The sequence below is a fragment of the Schistocerca piceifrons genome, chromosome 10, assembly GCF_021461385.2.
Source record: "Schistocerca piceifrons isolate TAMUIC-IGC-003096 chromosome 10, iqSchPice1.1, whole genome shotgun sequence".
Lineage (NCBI taxonomy): Eukaryota > Metazoa > Arthropoda > Insecta > Orthoptera > Acrididae > Schistocerca > Schistocerca piceifrons.
Genome location: NC_060147.1, coordinates 83,280,552 through 83,286,960, shown reverse-complemented (window position 1 = coordinate 83,286,960; position 6,409 = coordinate 83,280,552). Strand labels below are relative to the sequence as shown.

The following is a 6,409-nucleotide window of genomic DNA, read 5'->3' as shown; positions in this document are numbered from 1 at the left end:
CAGTGGGCTGTGAATCGTAAAGGCGTAACTGTACCGCGGTTTGTATGACATGCATCACACCCAGGCAAGTAGAGAAACATAAGATTCGTCAACTCCCAGAAGTAGCAGCCTCAAATTAGTCGGAACAGTTTCTTCCATTTTGCTGCAATTACTTGCCGAATTTTTCATATGCTGGAACTTTTTCTGGGGCTTGCATAAATTCTACGTGGTCAGTATTGGTACGTAAATGTCAGGAAGGAAAACAGTGAGACTGCACCTTACACACATGTGGATTCTGCATCATGACTTTGCAGGAGACAATATTGTTGTTTGAAAAAATAAAAACTTTTATAGGTAAAAAATCAGTATCATTATTTTCTCACATACCTCGTTCATTATATTTTTTACAGCGCTTTACGATAACGTCAGTTTGGTGATATAAATATGGAAAATCAAATAATATTCTGTTCTTTAACATTTAAGCGCGTTATATTTCTTGCTTTATAAATATGCGTTTACAGATACAAAGATTACCACAAAAACAGCAACACGACAAAGCTGGCATGCTGCGAACGTCAAACTGTATTGAAGTGTGCTGTTTGCTTGGATATGGGAATGATTAGCAGTTCAGCACAACTACAGAAACTAGATGGGACTAACACCATCTACATTCTGTACCTAAGGAAAGACTACGAAATGTGTGTGTGTGTGTGTGTGTGTGTGTGTGTGTGTGTGTGAAATCTTACGGGACTTAACTGCTAAGGTCATCAGTCCCTACTTAACCTAAATTATACTAAGCACAAACACACACACACACACCCATGCCCGAGGGGGAGACTCGAACCTCCGCCGGGACCAGCCGCACAGTCCATGACTGCAGCGCCCTAGACCGCACGGCTAATCACGCGCGGCTACGAAGTGGGTTTCTCATTCGTAAATCACATTTGAATGTTGTTTGTTTGTGAGAAGGTCGTATCATGCGTGAAAACGAAATACATCTATCAAAACGTGGCAGAATTCTACAGTGGGAATTACTATCAATATCAGTGGCTGTGGTCAGACACAAAGCATTAACAGCCTGAAGTCTTCCAATTTCTACGAGTTCAGAAGTAAGGAGTGCAGCACTCAAGTGATTTACGAGCAATAAGTATAGTGCAAACATTTCAGCTTGGTTGATTTTAAATGGGGTTACTGTGTGAATGTCAAACAAGTGCTGTAATGGAGAGGAGCAATGCTGGGGAAATATATTTTGTAAAAAGTGTGTACCTTCAAAGTGGATAGTTAGCTTTCTTTTTTGAGAGGGAGTTGTGGGTAGCAATTGGAGTGCACCACGAATTTCTTCATCATTCATTCAAAACACACATGAAAACAAGCAAATAAACAAACAAACGTCATTCATATTTTATCATTTTAAAAATAGAAGTATTCCAAGAAAAGTATTTCGTTCTCAGTTTAGTTAGGTGCTTAAAATTGTGATAATGTGGGGGAGGGGGGAACAGATGGCCGGGAGAGGGTTGGGGTACTAGCAAACGTCTAACTGCTCTCCGGGCTAAGGGTCTAAGAAAGGAGCCGCTGCTGTAGGTGCTGAGCTTGCTGCAACCCGCACGACATATAAGTTGTGTGTGTGCTGCTGTCGGCGCCTGATGTCTAGTTCGCCGTGTCACATATTGTTCGGTTCGCTGAACCGGATTGCATTGCCATGCCATGTACCTTGAGTCAGGGAATGAGCTTGTTTGCAACTACACTTAGGAACGTGGGCTCTCAGTATGGGGAAAGTTACTGCAGCTTTCCCAGATGTGGCATAGAGGCTGGAGCGCTGCCAGAGGTAACTCAATGGGAACACTGGAAAGTGCAGTGGCACCACAACGTCTTTTCCAACGAGCCCCGCATATCGTTCGACGTATCCATGTGTGTAGGACATGCGGCTAACAAACACTCCCATTTTGCGTCTGTCATTGTCATATGGGTACACTGTTAAATGATATTGGGTGACCCTGGATATACAACACAAACATCTCTGGTGCACATAGGTAATTTGGACAGCAGCCATTACATTTCTGAGGTACGATGTTGGTGGCTGTATATCTTCGAGGTCTGCCTGATATTATCTTTCAACAAGATAATGGGGGACCACTTGTTGCCAGGGTTTTTAGAGCTATCTCAGCACAGAGACTGTTCATGTCTGACCAGCACCTTCTACAGATCTCCCCTCCCAGAAACCATATGCAGATCTCCCATCACAGAAACCATATGGTAATGGGTTATCGAGAAACTGGCGCGGCAGCATTGACTGTGTTTGACTAACTATGGTAAGCTGAAGCAGTGAGAAATGACATACCTGTAGCTGTAATCCTAGATCAGCTTGACTCGATTCCCAGGAGGGTTAGAAACACGGTGGCTGCTGGATTTTGAGGTTAGTGTACTCCCAAGTAACCTAAAAATTATACTGTACACGTATAATACATAAAATTTCTTCTATTTGTCACTGTTTCCAGTGTTTCCAATTGAAAATGGTACAAATAAGGTCTTTGTAAAAGTCATTAATTGGTTTTCTGCAAATGGGCATGCTCTAAACTTTGAAAAAACACAGTACATCCAATTTTCTGCTGGAAAAAGTACAGTCCCTTCAATAAATATAACACATCAACAGAAGTCAGTAGACAGAGTAGAGCATACTAAGTTTATGGGTGTACATACAGATGAGAATCTTAATTGGAAAATTCATACTTTGGATCTCCTAAAGCGCCTAGGTTCAGCAACTTTTGCGATCAGAATAATTGCCAATTTTAAGGATATAGAAATTAGTAAGCGAACATACTTTGCAAACTTTCATTCTGTGATGTCATATGGAATAATATTTTGGGGTAACTCAACATTTAAACAAAAAGTATTCACTGCTCAAAAGAAAGTGGTTAGAATAATGTGTGGGGTTCATGGCTGCACATCTTGTAGGCATATTTTTAAAAGATTGCGAATTCTTACAACAGCCTCCCAATAAATCTACTCACTAATGAAATTTGTTCTCAACATGGACTAGTTTGAAAAACAACAGTGACATTCATGATTATAATACCAGAGAAAGGAAAGACTTACACTATCCTTTGCTCAACCTATCTTTGGCACAGAAAGGGGTAAAATATGCTGCTATAAAAATTTTCGACAAATTACCAGATGAAATAAGGTGTCTGACAGACAGCAGTAGTAGCTTCAGAAATAAATTGAAATCATATTTCCTTGACAACTCTTTCTATACCATAGGTGAATTCTTGAATAGAAATAAATAAATCTATAAATGTAGCATATGCATTTTGTGCCATTTAAGGGAATGGGGTACATAATAGAAATATTAATCTTTAACTGTGTATTGTAATATATATATATATATATATATATATATTAAAAATCTTATTTCATATGTGCATTTTTTTCTGCACTTGACACGTTCCACATCATAATGGCTACCGTACCGTGGGATTGATCAATGGCACACGCAACCAACTAACTAACTTTACGGCTGGCATGGAGAATGAGGAGCACTCATGCCACTCTTCCGTTGGACACCCCTGACGCCACCTGTGTCTCTGATGAACACTCACTGTCCAGGACACTGTACGGTGGTTCCATTACTGTGTCTTGGCTTTTTAGGGGTGCTCGGTGTTACTTTTGCCACCCCACAACTCCCACGCAAGCCGCGCCCCTCCACCACCAGAGTGCCTGGAGCCGCTCCCCCAGGGCGCCATTAATTAGGCGCGTTAATTACCGCCATTAGCGCGACACGCCTCCCTCCTCAGGAGTCTCGGGACTCTACCCTGCTCCTCAGACACCACGGCACCTCCTGCGCTGTTGATTAAACACAGCGCCTGTAATTATGGCCAGGGCCTCGTAATTAAAACCCCTGTCTCTCCGCGGGGACACCAGCCACTGCTGTCTCCAGCCTTCCCTTCTGCGACACGATATCCAGCCCCTTGGCAGACCTCACGTTTGTTACCCGTGAAACTGGCTGAATTACCCAGCCCCTGGTAGTGTTCCCAGGGCAATGGGAGCTCTCAGCCAGTGTGACGTGTGAGGTGGTAGACCAGATAGTGGCTTGCCAAACGCGGTGTAAAAAGTTACCCCAAAATGGGTTAAAGAAATACAATGTACCAGTTCTCGAGTATCTCAGCATTTGGGAGTAGAGCTAATAACTTGGGGGAACTTGGAAGTAACTGGGCCAATGTTTGATGAGCAAATTCGCGGCAGCAGTTTCGACGTTGGCTCGTCGTACATTGTGAGAAAAATGGCATCAAAGTGATTAGTAAACATACTGTTGTGTACTATTGCATGTAAGGCAAGATGGGTTAAAGAATGTGTAAGGTGGCTATAATTTCGCAGCTTACGAGAACTCATCCACATACTTTGCCGTGATCTACAAACACAATTAGGTATCATAGGCTGTACATCGTATATGTGAATATATAAAGGAGACTGACATTGTCACGCACACCTTGTAAATAATTGTTAACGCTTACTGCGTGAAAGGTGCCTTTATTACAAAAACGGCTTAATGAATGATTGCCTATACTAGTAGAGGTTGGAACGCCAGTGGAAATGAAACGGCAGGCGGAACTCAAGCTCTGGGTGGAAGGACCACACGGGTGTGTTGGTCCCGCTTAGAGCCGCGACCGGCCGTATGTAGCCGAGCCAGAAGGATTCTACTTCGGAAACTACGAAAATCTTGGACGCAGGTGAGAGGAACGAAGAAGCGGCACCTCGGAAGCCATGCAGGCTGGGTTATTTCCAAGGATTTTTACTCAGAAGCGTACCATTGTACGAGTATAGGTTCTTCCTCGCAAACTTTTCGCGCTGGACGACAAAAGACTAAAATATGGTTGGTCGGCGATTGGAAGAATCTGTAGAGATGGAGAATATTCCCTGGTTTCGAGAATATGCTTCGTTTTCGGAATTACGATGGTGGGGAGCCGAGCCTTCCTGGGAAGCCAGCGCTGGAGAGACATGGTCTTCCGTTTTGAGCTCCCGTGTGTGACGGTCGCTCAGTATCAGCTTCTTGTTAGTACGGACGGACATGCTGTCTTTGCTATCACGAGAGTTTATAATTACGTTAGGCACTGGACTCTTGTGAACCTATACGATTCTGGACCTCGCATCCAGGTTGGAAGTCGTCGTTGAGTACGCAGCATTCAGTGATTGAGGGCACTCCTTCTGCCTATACTTATGTTAAGACGTTATCTGAACTCCGTCCTTGTGGCTGGGAGTTTGCGTTTCTCGTCTGTAGAACACAGAGAGGAGAAGACTGTATTAGAGTATATTAGTCAGAGCACCGCCTTCTGCCGACCTAGTGTCTGAAAGAGTTTATTTGTGGCTGGAGTTCTCCCATCGTCGCAGACGTGTACGAGAACCATCACTCCGATGCATCGGATGCAGTACATACGGTGATATTGTTAATTGCTTTGCCTTATTAGGGGCTATAAGGTTAAACAGCCGTGATCCTGTAGGATTTATTTCCACTGACGTTGCACTCCATTGTAGATCGTCTTTAAAAGTAGTGTCTTCTTGTGTTTGGTACATAGATGATGTCAGTCATTTCGCGTTATTTATATTAGATCGCACAGTCAGAATAAAAGGGCAAAGTTGTTCAATGGATCAGTAATTTTAGTTAGGAAATATAAACATTTGGAATAAAGATTGTTTTTAATATACAATAAATGTATAAGCAGCAACAACGTTTATCATTTAGTATAATTAGTTCCCTTAATCATTCATTTCTGTTTAGGTTGGAATTTATATGTTAAAGAGCATTAAGAGATCCTAAGATCTGCTTCAGGGGGTAGTCAGACAGGGCCAAATCTTCCAGAATGAGATTTTCACTCTGCAGCGGAGTGTGCGCTGATATGAAACTTCCTGGCAGATTAAAACTGTGTGCCCGACCGAGACTCGAACTCGGGACCTTTGCCTTTCGAGGGCAAGTGCTCTACCAACTGAGCTACCGAAGCACGACTAACGCCCGGTACTCACAGCTTTACTTCTGCCAGTACCTCGTCTCGCAGGAGAGCTTCTGTAAAGTTGGAAGGTAGGAGACGAGGTACTGGCAGAAGTAAAGCTGTGAGTACCAGGCGTGAGTCGTGCTTCGGTAGCTCAGTTGGTAGAGCACTTGCCCGCGAAAGGCAAAGGTCCCGAGTTCGAGTCTCGGTCGGGCACACAGTTTTAATCTGCCAGGAAGTTTCATATCAGCGCACACTCCGCTGCCGAGTGAAAATCTCATTCTGGAAACATCCCCCGGGCTGTGGCTAAGCCATGTCTCCGCAATATCCTTTCTTTCAGGAGTGCTAGTTCTGCTAGGTTCGCAGGAGAGCTTCTGTAAAGTTTGGAAGGTAGGAGACGAGGTACTGGCAGAAGTAAAGCTGTGAGTACCGGGCGTGAGTCGTGCTTCGGT

General features: G+C 43.6%; 1 non-coding gene across 1 annotated transcript; it reads right to left on the bottom strand.

The window, feature by feature from the left end:
- Positions 1–5,895: 5,895 nt before the first annotated feature.
- Trnas-cga lies at positions 5,896–5,970 on the bottom strand. Its single transcript has one exon. It is a non-coding gene; the product is annotated as a tRNA-Ser (tRNA).
- Between the last annotated feature and the right edge of the window lie 439 nt (positions 5,971–6,409).